The 16,585-nt window shown below is 38.4% G+C and overlaps 1 pseudogene; it reads left to right on the plus strand.

Moving 5' to 3' along the window:
* LOC144373433 (transport and Golgi organization protein 1 homolog) overlaps window positions 1-16,585 on the plus strand; it is a 133,277-nt pseudogene that overhangs the window by 78,112 nt on the left and 38,580 nt on the right.

Consider the following 16,585-nt stretch of genomic DNA (forward strand, 5'->3'; position numbering starts at 1 on the left):
TAGAAAGAACCACCACTACTTTATTGTGGCCAGTTGAGAAATTTTCTTCTCATTATTTACCAGACTAGTTAATATGTCTTTAAGGCAATAAGTTTAAAAAATAATACTGATAAATCAAAATATTGAAAACTCTACAAACTAAGCAGCTAGTTCTTCAGTAACTGGAAGCACTGACTATGCATATAAAAGTATATCTGATTATGAGTCAAAGTAAATATCAAGAAGGTAATATGCAATTAGATCATTTTGGTCTTCTGATTTTTCCACCAATGAATTATCATTAATTTCTATTCTACAATAAGAAAAAATCTACAACATACCATATTCTATAATAAGAAAAATAAGAAAAAATTAAAACTAGTTTTAAAAGATCTACTTAAATATTCCAGTATCATGTAACCAAACAACTACTCTCCACACAAGTATGTTTTTATTCAACAAACACATTCAGGGGTACATTCCTGGAGTTGAGGATGCATGCTGCTGAGAGGTGGACCTTAAATGCCTTGTTCTCATAGCTTATTTCCTCTCAGTACTATTTATATATGGGGGCTTAATAGTTAATATATGTGTTTAGGTTAATAGTGTAGTATATTTATAATATTATTGGAACCATGAGTTTATCCAACAAATCATTTGTTAACTCTCTCATACATTCTAGGCATTTCCCTAGTCACTGATGTAACAGTAGTGAACAAAACAACTAATTTCCTGCTCCTGTTGGAAATTGTGTTTGAGGTTGGGTCAGAGAATTCAAGTAGATAAACAAATGTAAGGCAAGTGGTAAGAGAAGTCTAAAGTGGTAAGGCAAGTCTGAAGAGAAAGAAAGGCAGGGTAATGGGCTTGATAGTCATGACAAGAGGCTCTATTTTGTGTAGGATGGCCAGGAAAAGTCTTTATCACATGAAATGCCACTGTTACAGAGACATGATAAAGTGATAACTAGTTAGCTAGTTAGATGATTTGGGCAGTTAAGGTTGAGGCAAAGTTGCAAGTATAAATGCTCTGAAGCAGGGGTGGGATTGGTGTATTTAAATGGAACTAACAGACTAGAGAAGAATGTTAGGAAATGGGGAGAAAAGGATGAGGGGAGTCACATTGAATAAGAACAGTCCATAATAAGGCAGGGCAATCCATAATAAAGTCATGGCTTTTTTTTTCCTGATACCAGAGATTGAACCCCCAGGGGCACTTAAACACTGAGCCACACCCACAGTCCTTTTTAAAATATTTTATTTAGAGATAGGGTCTCACTGAGTTTCTTAGGGACTCACTACATTTCTGAGGCTGGCTTTGAACTCAGGATCCTCCTGACAGCCTCCTGAGCTGCTGGGATTACAGATGAGTACGACCAGGCCTGGCTAAAGTCATTGCCTTTTATTTGGAAATGGGAAGCTATAGGAAGATTTTGAGCAGAGAGACACAATCAAATTTATATTTAAGAATATCACTCTAGTTGCCATCAGGACAATAGATATTGGGGAAAATGAGGGCAGAAGCAAGGACAGAAGAAAGCTATGGGAATCATTCAGGTGACTTATGATGTGGGTTTGGCCTGTATATTGGCTTAGCAGATGCAGAGGAGTGGTCAGATTCTGGGCATGTTTCAAATGCATATTTGGAAAGAAGGAAGTCAGAAAAATAAATAAATAAAATGCTTTATAATTTATATCAAATTCTAGAAAATGCAAAACAATCTATGATGACAGGAGATGTTTGGAGACAGCCCAGAAAAGGAGAGGGGAGGGATTACAAAGAAGGATGAAATACTTTTTTGATTTTGGTGATAGTCTCATGGGTATATTCATGTCAAAACTTATCAAATCGTACACCTTAAATGTGCAATTTATTGTAGGTCAACTATATCTCAATAAAATTATAAAAATAAAGACATAATATTGTCTAATGGACTGGAGTTGGAATGTGAGAGAAAAGAGATCAAAGGTGGTTTGTAAGTTTTGGGCTTTGAGCACCTGGATAATGGGAATTAAATTGTCATTCTTATTTCTGAGATAAGGAAGACTGAAAGCAGATTTTGAGAGAAAAATGAGTTCAGTTTTCAACATGTTGTTAGAGATGCCTACTAGATACATTTTATAACATATAATAAATACATGGTAGAAAAGAAATGAAGAATGACTCAGACAGTTTCTCTGTATGATCCACTGGTTCTCCAGAAAGCGCAGAAGTACACTGGACCAACGGGGACCTCTCATGGCCCTGTAGACAAATGTTTGTGCACACCTTTTTTTCCCATCGTTTTCTTTATTTAACATTATGAACATGGTGGACTACATTCTTTTCTCTAAGTTTTAAAGATTCAGTTAATTTGGAGAAACAACTGATGGGTTCATTGTTGGAGGTTGATGAATAACTTTAGCAGAGACTATAGTAACAAGCCCTTGGTCACAGACAAACGAGAATGGCTCCACCCAGGATGGGGGCATTGCAGACACTCTTCCTTGGGCTGGCTAGCTTGTGCCTTTCCCCCCTTAACTGTACATATCAGCAATTCAGCTATATTATGATTTAAATCAGATTTTGCTCCTCTTGTCAGAAAGTACAATTGCTTGTTAGTTGATAGGTTGTGATGAAAAGGAGTCTACTCCTTGGGCTTGATACTTAGCTCCATTGCTCACTGGATGTGTGACTGCCTCAATTTACTCTAAAATAAGGATTGGAATAGGACCTACTACTACTGTAAGGTACTATTGTTATGAAGATTAAATGAATTGATATATATAAAACCTTCAGAATAACAACTGGACATAAAGAAAGCATTCAAGAAATGTTAGCTACTAGCTTTCTTCTCTGACAATCGGTTTTGTCAGTTGGTTCCCACTAAGTTGTGGACTTTTTTGGACCAGGATCAGATATCTTGTCTTTTGATTTTCATCCATTCCCACACCATGCTAGGGCTTTGTCCAGCGTCTGGCATGAATGGTAGCACAAAATGAGAGTTAAAAATATGCTTTTGAATTAAATAATTTCTTCCCTTACGGATAAAGATAAGAATCTCAAGATCTTAGCCTGAAGACTAATGTCCATCTCTCTGCCCCCACCTGTCCCCGCCTTAAAAAAAAGCAGGCCACTGTCTCCAGTTTACACCCTCACTCACAGTTCCATTCACCTTCCCCTTTCCTAATCAGAGGGATCTTGGGGTGGGGCTTCAAGGAACCTCTAGGATTTTGAAGGGGAGGGAGCCTGGAACCATAGACTAGCTGTGACAAGTCAGGGGTGGGATTTGGTAGTTCAAAAAAGGAGGTACCAGACCAGGAATGGGGGATGGGAGTGATGGTGGAGTGGGCTAGTTCAGGATGAACCAGAAATGAGACGTTGAGGAAAGCCAGAAAGTACCAGTTGGCGGGGGGGGGGGGGGGGATGGGTGGGTGATGACTAGAATCATATGGAGGGTCGCTTGTGAGGGCACAGAAGCAAAGGCAGGTGATTGGACGAGAAGGAGAGTCCTAGTTGCCAAGGCAGCGACTAGAGGAGAAGGTCTTCAGTCGAGGAGAAGGTCTGGACTAGAGAAGGATGGAGCTCCAGCTCCGTGCGTTCTCCAGTAGAGTCTGTGGACCGACCCCCAGATATCCCTGCTGAAGTGTCACCCGGGAAAGGCTTAAGCCTTCCCTGGTGCCACCCCTCTGCGTTTGGCTACTCACACGCCCCCTGAGCCCCATCTTCACAGACGCCCGCCGCAGCCTACTCCACCAGCTCACCCAGGTGACCACAACATGGCTGTGGCGCAGGTGCTGGTCTTCTGGCTGTTCATGGTGCTCTTCTGGCTGTTCGTGCTGCGGCCGAACTGGCGAGTGCCAGGCCAACCGGACCCGAACACCGGCCAGCGCTGGTCGAAACACAAACTCTGTGCAGACAACAAATGCAGCAGTGAGTGCGCAGGCGGGCGGGCAGCCCAGGGTCTCCACTGTGGCTCTTTGGGGCCGCATGGGGCTCCGATCTCCCGGTCCCCAGCCCCGAGGGCTGGGTGAGGGGGTTGCAGGATGACGGGTGGGGAGGAGGAGTGACAGAGCCTCGGGACCCTGCGTGTGTCCCCTCTGGCTCTGCTGGCGCCCCAGCCAGCCCACTCGGGTTGTGGGGGGCTTCGACTCCCACTTGTTGCCAGCGTTTTATTTTTCTCTACTGACTGAGGCGGGGGTTGGGAAACACGATTCCCCAGGGACAGCTCTCAGTTTATTCCCTTCCAGGATTCGCCTAGGATCTCAGTGGGTGATGGGGTTGTGCCCACGCTGTAGCAGAGCGCTTTTCTGCCCCCTCTACAGGGACCTGGGCCGGTGCAGTATCAGGGCAGATGCTCTCCAGGGCTCGGTGGCCCTAATTCCCGCGGCAGGTTGATGGTGGGGCTCCTTGGGAAAGGCTCACTGGCCCCTTCGTCCTTTTGCATCGTTAAAAGGCTGGTTTTGCCTTTTAACAGGGACTAGAGTTTAGGCTTGGGAAGAGCACCGAGTCCAGGCACGCAATGTGTTCCGAGGTCTCGGGCCCGACTCTGCTTCAATCCTGTCATTTCTGTGCATAGAAGCCTCCCTTCATATTTGAGGTAGGGTAGCAGGTGGGCCAATAATATTTTGCTTTTGAAAGAGGCCAAGGATCTGCACCAGCCACCTGGGAACTGCAGCCTCTTCTGTGCGCAGGAAGCGGACAGAATTCCTGGATTGGAGGTGGGCAGTGGGGAGGATGTAGCCGTTCAGATTCAGATGAAGAGGTTTGTTGCAATAACAATAATAAATACTCGAAGATTTTTATAAGCCAATTCAGTTTTAGACTCAGTCACTAGTGTTGTCAGAACCTCTTTCCTCTATATATTTACTGGCCCAGAATACTTCTTATGGACTCCCTCTTGGTTTCTAGTAACCTTGCAACTTGATGACCGTGTTGTCCATAAATTGTAAGCAGTACATATTTTAAAATATTCATGCTAAAAAGGCCAAGAAGTTTACCATTGAGCTCTTTATGTCTAAATTGGTGTTACCAAAACCAAATTTTGTAATTTGAATTGTTTGTTCCACTCCAATAAAGAAAAAAGATGTCTCCAATATATGTTAAGAAGTTCCTAGAGGTAACCCTAAGGCTGGAATAAATAAACACTCAGAGAAGCAAAGCAGCTGCCATGATATTTTCTTTCATTTTTGCTATTCTTTGCTATTGAGCGCTATCCTACGTGGGATACCTGGACAATCTCATCACTGATGCTTCGTCAGTACTAAGACATGGTGTTGGTTAGGTTCAGTGGGGTAACATAACTTGAGAAATGGCCTGTGTCCAAACAGATGTGACCAAAAACAACAGGTGGGTCTGTGTTGCGTTGTAGGAAGTAGTGAGGTGTGTATGTAAGGTGTCCTTGTGTGCCTTCCAAATAAGTGCTCCAAAAAAAAAAAAGAACTAAATAGGTGCTCCATAGTATGCATTATGTTGTCACCTAATATATTACTGATTTATAAATCCTCTATGACCTAAGGGGGAACAAGAGAAACATTGCCATTTCCACTTGTGATGAGAATTCCCCACCTTTAAGTGTCTCTCACCTTCAACTTGGCCTCTTAATTACATATGAATTAGGATGCTGACAGTTCTGAAAATAGTCCTATTTTAGCTTCAAAAAAACAAGTTACCCTCTCCAAATCTGTGTTTGTTCCTCAGACATATATTTTTATAAAACAAACATTCTCGTGTATTTTACTGCTAATTGGCTTTTAGAAAAAGTGTTATTTCCATTTCTTTGTGCTTTTTACATACATCTATTGTCCATTTCATCTTAAATCAGAAACTGTCTATTTGGTCAACCAAAAGAAAAATGTTGCTTCTACCAGTTTCTAGATCAATTGTGATCCTAGTCCTGCATTTTAAGCATGAAGGTATTGCCTGACCTTTTCTCGTGGTTAAACTTGTTCCTTGTCAGATAGGATACCCACTTTTGATTTTGTTTATTAAAAAAAAATACGAATGAGGATGTTTTGAAACAATCTTAATGTTGGATATAGTCAACAATATTTGCTCAGAGAAAATATATTTCCTGGTTATTTACCCAGATCCTAAACCCAGAGACAGCAACTCTGCTGCAAATGAAATTGACAGTGTTTACAGCTGCATGGTAGCACTTGCAGCCACTTAAAGGTAATGTCTTTTAGCAGTTAGTTCAAGTTAATTAACCCCTTGGGGGTTCCTGGATATTCTAACCTCTTCCCTATTACCTCTGCATGAAGCCATACTTAAGCCTGTCCATGTCTACACTTGGATTTACATATTTGCAAAATGAAGCTTTCTATGATTTTGAAACAGAAAAAAATTGAGGAGGCCTGCAAGAACCAAGAGTTTCACTGAAACCAGCTATGGTTGGTGGTAGCCACTTTGCTTTTTATTTCTCAGCACAGAGAAAAATAGAGAAGCTTCCTTTTCCCTCGTCTAATTGCAGGGAATATTGTATTTTATAGCAATAAAATCTCTAAGGATTTTAGATACTTTGAGCAGGTGAATTAAAAGTGATTCCAGAGAGTACTGGAAAAACTTGATTTTTGTTCATAGTGGGATTCATATTTCCTAATGAGTCAATATGGACTGTGAAAAATCAAATCCTAATGTTTGTTTTTTTCTTTTTTCAATGTTTATATACAGTGTTAATGTATCGAGGTGAAGCTGTTGAAGATTTCACAGGACCAGATTGTCGTTTTGTAAATTTTAAAAAAGGTGACCCTGTATTTGTCTACTATAAACTTGCAGAGGTATCACCAGAACTTTGGGCCGGAAGTGTAAGTAAAAGTTTGACAGGTGTTATATTCTTACTTTTGATGGGTAGCAGTGTAGATTTAAATGACTGATTTCTTGGGGTCTTTGTAGAGTTAACCTGACCTCTTTGCCAGGCCCTGTGCTCCTAACACACCTTAGGCCTGGCACAGCATAGAAAGTCAGGAGACTTTCTGAAACAGAACTGAACTGGTTGTGGTTGCTACCCCTCACATCAAGTTCCAGAAGGCTCTACACATCATAAAGGTCGTCATGGTGAAAACCTGACAATTCTTAGCTTTGCTGTTTCAAAAGGGAAGGATTCATGGACATTAGAGTTAATCCTGTAAATTAAGTCTGAGATAGTAACTCAGGCATGCATATTTAAAGTTGATTTTTTGTGTATTTTACCTAATCAATTGTGCTGTTTTTACTCTAAAAAAGCAGAATATTATGTCCATTGTGTGCTTTTTTTCCCCCCTTTTTTTCTTTTTTGCAACTTCTGGGTCATCCATTTCCTGCTTTTCCTATATTCTATGCCTGAAGGTTCCCCCAGGGGTTCTACTTCCAGCCAGTTGTATGGATCTTCTGATGAAAGACATGACATTGTTTATATCATGCTTTGATATTTTAAATGGGGAGATTCACTAGGAGTGTCCTCCTAGTGGCTTATGATTATTGTCCTTTTCATTTAAAAAAATGTGATATGTGGATTGTTTACGTAAAATAGTAGCAAGGGTCTTTGATGACTGTAGGAATGTTCCAGTTTAGAGACATTCCGGGTTGCATCCTTGAAAGTTCTCACCCTAAATAAAACACCACACAGCAGAAAATAAGACAGAAAATAAGAGTAATCCCTATGGAAAACTAGTTTCATTTTGTTGCCATTTCTGACTCTTAGGGAATGATCTTGAAACATGGTGCCTCTGGGTACAAACTTTATATTTAGACAGAGTCCCAGTTGCAGTACTCCATATAAAGAACCATCTATTGTTTCTTTCAAGTATACCAAATAGGATTGGTAACCTTTAAACTTGGAACTGTTTTTCCATGTACCTAAGTGGCATTTTTCATGTAGTAGTCGTCTTTCTTTCCTTCTTTGAGCTTTTGGATAAATGGGCTTGATTTGCATTTTCTCCTCTCACATTGTAGCCTGTTAACTCTGTTCATCCCTAGGACTCTTGCCATTCTGGGTGGCAGCACTCATCCTGTCTTCCTGAGGAGCCCTGCTTTCAGCACCTGACCAGAAAGGATCTTTGCCGACTGATGAGTGTTTGGGTGGCACCTTGTTTGCATTGCTCCTCTGGCATTCATTTGTCTTCTTTGCCTTCAGTCAGGTTGTGTTTTATCTTAGCTCCCTATAAAATGAAAAACTCAGTTAGGAAAGGACCACTGTCTAATCCATCTTCCTTTTGAATATTTCCTTTCAGGGCAGTGGCACTTAAGTACATTTGTTCTGATAGTAGCTTATGCAGAATTTGTTCTCTTGTGGCAGTTCTTGGCTCCCCACCCACAAATCAAATCAACAGCACCTTGGCAGGGATGATGTATGGAAGCAAAATTAGATATAAAAATTATTTCCAGTCATGAGCCTCCATGATTCTGCATCATTTTTTTCATATCACAAGAAATGGGATACCACCCAGTGTGTAATTATGGAGCTTTATATAATCTATGGTCTCATTTGACACAGATTAAGAAGAGATAAATGTGTTCCCTTTCTCCGTACATCTCTGGTTTCTTTCCCTTTTCCAAATTTAACCTTAATAGAATTTTCATCAGAAGGGAAAAGTGTATTTCCCCTCAGACTCGCCTCTCATGTCATAAGTGTTATACTTAAGAAATTAAAAACTCTTTAGTTTTCAAAATGATTCTCCTTTTGAGTTTTCAGTTTTCATTCTGCAATGTTGTTGGTTTTCTAGAGTCTCAGACTTTATCTGCAGTGATGAAACTTTTAATTGCTCCGTCTTATCTAATCTTTTTTTTTTTTTTTTAAAAGAGAGAGTGAGAGGAGAGAGGAGAAAGAGTGAGAGAATTTCCAACATTTATTTTTTAGTTCTCGGCGGACACAACATCTTTGTTGGTATGTGGTGCTGAGGATCGAACCCGGGCCGCACACATGCCAGGCGAGCGCGCTACCACTTGAGCCACATCCCCATCCCTTATCTAATCTTCATGGCAGTATTCTACCACTAATACTGGCTCTCAGATGGTTTCTAGATATAACAAGAACATTCATGAATGGGGATATTTTAGAGGTAGTGATAAGATGCCTTTTTTAATTTTCTTTTTTGGGCATTTGATTTGCCTATCAGTTTCCTTTAATTATTGGCAAGAATCTTCTGTTGCTTTTAGTCAGTAGTTAGAAATAGGAGTGTCTTCCTCAAGGGAACTTTATATACCTTTTGTATATTTTATGTAACTTCATATAATTTAACTGTTGCTGCTGAAAATAAATGGGGTTCTTTTCTGCAGAGGATTTATTTTGGGTGAAACTGAAGCTTGATATGTGGTTTCATATGCATTATATTGTAATATTATTTTCTCCCCTGCTGAGGGCCATTGTCAAGTAGGAATGAAGCTTCAAAATTTCCTTGCCAGCGTACCCCATGTTAAATGGATTTCACTGTTGACATTGCATGTAAGGTGACCTTGCTCAAGGACCAAGGCAGATCCGGGTTTAGAGCTGATCAGGTTTGAGGAAGTATCCCACTCCTTAGGGTGTTCCTGGTTTAAGACAAAAGGAGTTTTAGGGAAGTTGGAGGTTGAAGATTATTGCTGCTGGGAGTAGGGTGTGCCTGCAGCCTGAGTTCCCGCTGAGTTCTCCTGGAGAAAAAGTTTTTAGGAGGTGAATTGTTAGGGAGATTGGATTGCCCCCGAACCTGTGTGGTGTGGAGGTGGTGTGATTCGGGAATAAAGAATAGCTGTTTGAATCTACAAGGCTGTGAGTGCCTCCTGATTCTGTGCCCAGCCAAGACTGCAGCATTAATTTTCTCCCCCCTTCTGATTAATTAAACAACAAGCAATGTGGCTAAAGGACTGTGCCTGGTAGGTTGTCCAATTCAACATATGGTTCTTACCCGTCATGGGAGAACTGACCTTTAGACGTCAGTTTCCTGTCTTGGGTTGAATCCACTGCAACCAGATCAACCCTTCACTGACTACCGGTCCAGCATTCAGCCATGCTTGTGGATAGGCCTAAGCACCAGTGTGGGTGGGTGAGGTTCTTGTCTCACCTCTGTTGGCCCCCAAATTTAACCTTGGTGCCAGTGGGGGGGTGAGGTTCTTGCCTCACCTCTGTTGGCCCCCAAATTTTAGACCATCACTAGTAGAAGGGAGGAGGATACAGAAATGCCACGACACCAAGCCAATTGACGGCTCCTTTGGAAAAATTGTGTCACTGGTGACACCATCAGCAAAGATGCCAGCATTACCACAATTAACATGGGGTGCGCTGGCAAGGAAATTGCATCACTAGTGACACCATCAGCAAGTATATGCCAGCAGTACCACAATTCGCTGCACCAGACGATAGTTCACAATGCATGCAACTCATATATAGTCCAAGCAAGTTCTGCAAGCAGTTCAAATCGGAGGAGTCTATCAATATGTTCATTTCCTCCCAAAGTAAATCAAGTCCTTGATTGAGCATTACTTGTTGAGTTATATTCATTGATGCATCAGTTTATACAGTTTACTGTGATAGCTATCATAGAAGCTGTAGTTTGGTTTTCTTAGTCTTCACTGGCACTGGGATGGAGATGGGAATTCTGGCAATGATGTTAAAGAGACATTATCCTGAACAGAATTATTAAATATAATGAAAAGGAAAAGTGAAAGTAAACAAACAGATCTGTTAATCACCTTTAAAAACAATAGTAAGCAAACAGATCTGTTAACCACCTTTGAAAACAATCATTAACAGCTGTTTACCTAATTTAGATTAAACCACTTAAATCACGTGAATAAAAAAAAAGAAAATTCGGATCCATTTTTTCATGAGCGCTCCTCATATAAAAATATGGACATACACACATACTGACATGCAACACAAAACAGTGCACTCATAACATACAACACATAAGACAATAATAACAGCCTTGTAGCTTTACCTAGATAAAATCTCCATTGCAATGTTTAAAAACTCCACAGTCAAAAAATAAAACACAGTCAAAAAACAAAGCTGATCAGAAAAACATTAACCTAGGTTTGTATGAGCTCAAGAAATAAAATAGAACTTTATGATGTGGGAAAAATGCAATAATAAAATAGATATTGAAAAAAGGCACCGTGGTTAATCACTGTCCCAGATGTAAGAATAGCCAAGCTGGAGCTCTGGATATCAGCTGTTATGGATTTGAGTCAAATTATCTTCTTTTTGGTCTGTAGAAATTGTTTTAGTTAGTGTCTCTGGAATCTAAATCGGCTGCTGTTCTCCCTGTGGAAACACAAAAACAGAACCCCGACTCCAGACAAACACTGGGTCAGGAGCTTTCCAATGTCCTGTTAGAATATCTTTCCAAAGTACCTTAGGCTTATGTACATTTTTTGGATACATATGTCTTTCCGCAGCATTAAGTCCTGATGAATCCAAATTTAAAAAGTTTAGAGTAAAAAAAAGGGTTATTTTAAGTTTATCTTTGGGGGATATATACCCCTTTAAGATCCTTTTAAATTTAAGTCTTTCAAAAGCATTTTGCCTTAGTTTTTAGAATTACTTTAGTCCTTTTAATTTTTAGATGTGGTTTGAAACCATAGTTGTCTTAGCCCTTTGTATTTTCTATCTGAAATACCTTTACTTGACATTTTTAAGCATTTTCCATCTTATTTCTATCTTCTAGTTTTCTTCTAAGGTTTTTATATTTACCCTTAGTTGCTTTCTTCTCTCCTAGTTTTCTTTCATTTCCTATTTTGTGGGTATAAAATTCTTGTCTTTCTACATCTTTTTATCTTCCTATATCTTTATCTTTATACATCTTCTCTCATTTTTTTTACCTTTTTGTACTTCTGTTTTTGAAGTTTTCCACTTCAAATTTTTAATCTTCTTTATCTAAATCTTTTATCTTATTATCTTCCCATTTTCATGGGTTATATTTTTTTCCTCCATCGTGAAGGCATCTTAACCACCTTCAATTTAACCTTTTAAAGCTTTTTGCAATGTACTTAGACATTTTACAACTTTTTACTTTACCAAACAAAGATTATCTCATCTCCCTCTTTTTAGTTTAATAAGTACATTTTAATAGTTTGATGAGTAAAGCAATCTTCCTTCAATTTAACCATTTAAAGCATTTCATTTATCATCTATACTGTACTATTAAATGTACTTTTTCACCACCTACAGCTTCACTCTTTTAAACGAGGCTTAGATTTTGTTTAAATCACTTAATATTAGTTTACATGGCTGCCCTTCAACCAAAGGCTCTTTTTTACTCCATTAAGAAGCTTTGTCTCAATCTGCCATGTACAAATACCTTTTTTTTCTTTCTACCTTTCTCAAGCTTTTAAATTAAATCTAGTTTCCTCAAAATCTTTTTAAATGGCATTTTACAAATTTTCACTTTACCACACAGAGGTTATCTCAACTAGAAACATTTCTTTTTCCTTTAACCTTTTATATTAAAATATATTTCCACATCTTGAATCTTTTTATACCTCTTTTTTAACCATTAACCCTTTTTATAAATTCACATTCTAAAACAACCCTTATAAAATTACTCCACTTTAATAAGATGAAATACTTTCATGTTTTTTAAGGTACTGTTATACTGTAATTGAAACCCAGCTGAAACTTCTTATACTCTCTGTATATAAATTACACATGATAGAATCTTAACACTTAGTAACCTTGTTTCAGCAAAGACACAGACCAAAGCAATATTAAACATTTTTCCATTTGCCAATTTATGAAAACACACATAATGTTTAAATATATTACCTTATGGAACTTAATAAGTAAAGAGTACTTGATTTCATATTTAGTGGTTGATATTTTAACATTTTAGCTTTGTAAATGAATCAGCTGTCTGTAAAAACCAAGACAAGTATAGTGAACAGAACTAGTCATCTCTTTCTTGTTGAAGAAAAATCCTTGTACAGGATACCATCATGGTCCCATTGATATACTTAATAACTCATCTTTATAAAGCCATGGGCTACATTTTTGTATTGTATCAACATATGCCATAGTTTTTCTTGGTCTTACTGGGGTACCTCCTTCCTCTAACAATTTTTCTTCCTCGAAGGTTAACAACTTCAAACCTTGAGTCAACCATTTTCCTTAGTTTGCCTGAGAAAGTTCTAGGAACAGGCCACTTGAAATGAAAACAAAATAAATCAAAACAAGAACACATTGTTTTTTGAAATGGTCACCCATTTTTTTGCTCTCTTTCAGGAGCGAGCAAATTCACTTACCCCCAAGCTTCAGACATCCCACGTACGGGCCACCATAATGCCGCAGTCTTGGCTGGGCACAGAATCAGAAGGCACTCACAGCCTTGTAGATTCAAACAGCTATTCTTTATTCCCGACTCACACCGCCTCCACACAGGTTCGGGGGCAATCCAATCTCCCGAACAATTCACCTCCTAAAAACTTTTTCTCCAGGAGAACTCAGCGGGAACTCAGGCTGCAGGCACGCCCTACTCCCAGCAGCAATAATCTTCAACCTCCAACTTCCCTAAAACTCCTTTTGTCTTAAACCGGGAACACCCTAAGGAGTGGGATACTTCCTCAAACCTGATCAGCTCTAAACCCAGATCTGCCTTGGTCCTTGAGCAAGGTCACCTTACATGCAATGTCAACAGCGAAATCCATTTAACATGGGGTACGCTGGCAAGGAAATTTTGAAGCTTCATTCCTACTTGACAATGGCCCTCAGCACTCCCCAAGTGCTTGTAAAAGTAGATTTGGACAAAGCTAGGAAAGCATATACTATCAATACATCTGCTATAGTGGTAATACATTTTAGAGATTTTTGTATTGTTTTTACTTATTAATTTTTATGACTATTGTGTATTGGTTAAGAAAGACATAAATATTGGTTTATGAGCAATGCTACAAAATGTACAGGTAAATTCTTGCTAGAGGTTATTTGGAATTGCATTTATAACCAGCTTTGATTTACATAGTTTTAACCATATAGTATCCAATAATCTTCTATGCAGATCTTTTATTTACTTCAGAAGTCTTAACTTTATATGCTCTGTGTTGAGAATTAAGCTAAATGTAAAAAAGAAAACTTCAGTGGTTGGAAATGTTGCTTTAATAGTTCTGTACTTAATTTTTATTTGGAATAATAATCTCAGTGTAATTGTTATAGCAACTTTCTTTCTTGGTTATACCATATACCTATCTATTATGTCTATATTTCCTGCCACTTCTGAGAAATCTCTTATTTATATTCCTTGTACAGAATTTATTTGATATTTGTCTCTTTTGCACTATAGGTTGGCAGTATGTTTGGATACTTTCCAAAAGATTTCATCAAGGTAGTTCGTGAACATACTAAAGAAGAGCTACAAATTCCAACAGATGTAAGTTATGGATTTCTTTTTTGTTCTCAATTGTAAACTGGCTTATAAATCCATCAGTTATATTCAGTTAACTGCTTCTGAATGTTTTATAATGTGTTTGGGGGGCAATCTAACATTTGTGTGTCAGATTTTCATTTGAAATCAGACTACCTGTAAAAAAAAAAAGTTTGAAAGGCATTCAAGGGTGATTATATTATAATCTGAGAGTTGTCTAATATATTGAAACAGATATTCTAAGAGGCAAATAATTTCATTTTACAGGCAAAACTCATTGGATAGTTATTAGACATTTTAAGTATATTTAGGTTAAATTAATAAACTCTAACTTTTATACTAGGCTAGAAATATGTACTTACAAAGGTTTCTTATTCTTAGTCATATACGGGATCATAGACATGTTATAGATTTGGAAAAGGGGACCTGAGCGTTTCAGGTGATGTTCAGTCTCAGATCTTTTAAGGCCCCAACTGCTTCCTTTATACAACATTCCTGTATGGTGCTCTGACTTAAATTGATTTTGTGACTGAAAGTATTTCGTGTTCTAGAATTCTCACTTCAGCTGATTATTTTCTAGAGTTTTAAATTGTATAGTAATTGATGCCCACCAACACTGAAACATCTTTGGGCAGCTCTTTGTAGTGGCTGTAGAATATGCAAACTGCTAGGCTAGGACAGTTCTTAGATTAGATGGACTGAATGGATAAAGTCATCCTGTTTGTTGTTGCTGTTCCTAAAATTTCTTTATAATCTCAGGGGCCATAAAATCACTTCTGTTGCTTGTTGGACTTCATTGTTGGTAAAGAGAGTTCTTGGCATTTAAGCTGTGACAGCAGTTCACTGATTACAGAGAACTCATTTGTTTTGAACTCTGCCTTCTCATTGTATTTCCCATTACATGCATCCCTCATGGCTTAGAAATGCATGTGATGAGGAGAGGAAATCACTCATCCCTACTACATTGAACTGCCTCCCCCACCCCCGGAACCCCCGCAGAATATTATGAAGATTTAATTAGGAATGGAATTTTTTTAAAAACATGTCCATTCATACTATGGCTCCTTTTATATCAATTTGCTTACTAGTAGCAAGAAGGAAGATTAGATAATATACACATAATCCTGAGAGAGATCTTAGTGACTGTGAAACCGTGATGAAGATAAAGGTGTATACCTTGTTGAATCTTGTTTTCAGTTTGTTCTTGTGGTAATAATAATGTGAGGAGCCTCCTTAATATCATTCTTTATTCCATCCAATGTACTTGTATCTCAGTAAGATACTTTAAAACTGATTCATTTTTCTCAATGCTGCAGGATCTTCCAGCTTCTCCTGAGCAAATGATTAAGAGTTAAATTTCTGAAACATAGGTGTAGATATTAAGAGCTGGAGGATCCTATAAGTGATACCTTGCCTTTCCCTACTTATGTTCAGAGCAAATTGAGAGAGACCCAAGAGTCAGGCAGTTGGAGACCAAATTGTCACCATTTTTACTCATTATGCTTTTTAAAGAATATGACCCATGTTAAAAAAAGAAAGAAAGAAAGAATAGACTTTCTAACACTGTAGTCTAGAAAAAGACAGATTTACTCAGCTATAGATGGAGTTAGGCAGTGGGGGTTGGAGGAGGGTAATGTGGTTGACCTCAAAGATTCTTTAGAACCAATCCTGAATTTGGGAGCGTGGATGAGTTTGCTTTTGTGATACTTTGTTATTGACACATTAATGGTTTTCTTTTCCTTACAGGAGAAAGATTTTGTATGTTTTGATGTTGGAGGAGATGATTTTGATAATTATAACGTAGAAGAACTTCTAGGATTTTTGGAATTGTATGATTCTGCAAATGAAGATTCTGAGAAAGCTATAGAAAAAGTGGGACAATTTCCTGAAGTCTCCCAGGATGTTGAACCTGAACCTAAACCAGTAGTAGCAAACTCACAACAAATTGAAAGTGCATTCTCAGAAAACACTGTGGATCTTGAGGAACAATTTTTGGCTCAGAAGAACCATCCTCATGCAGATAGTCAAACAGATAATGCTCAGGGTGAACAAACTTCACTTGAACTTTTTGGAGAAATACTACCAGATAAATTGAAAGTGCCAGAAAGTGAAAAAAACAAAACCAGCAACATTTCTCAGGTCTCAAACGAACAGGAGAAGACTGATGCTTATAAACTTTTGAAAAAAGAAATCAATCCTTATCTAGAAACCAAAGAAAAGAAACAAGAAATGAGTATAATTTGGAAGATTTTAAAGAAAACTGAAACCACAGCCAAAAGGGTAGACATGATGGACAAGGAACGAGGTGATATGGAAATGGG

This window comes from Ictidomys tridecemlineatus, unplaced genomic scaffold, assembly GCF_052094955.1.
Source record: "Ictidomys tridecemlineatus isolate mIctTri1 unplaced genomic scaffold, mIctTri1.hap1 Scaffold_397, whole genome shotgun sequence".
Taxonomy (NCBI): domain Eukaryota; kingdom Metazoa; phylum Chordata; class Mammalia; order Rodentia; family Sciuridae; genus Ictidomys; species Ictidomys tridecemlineatus.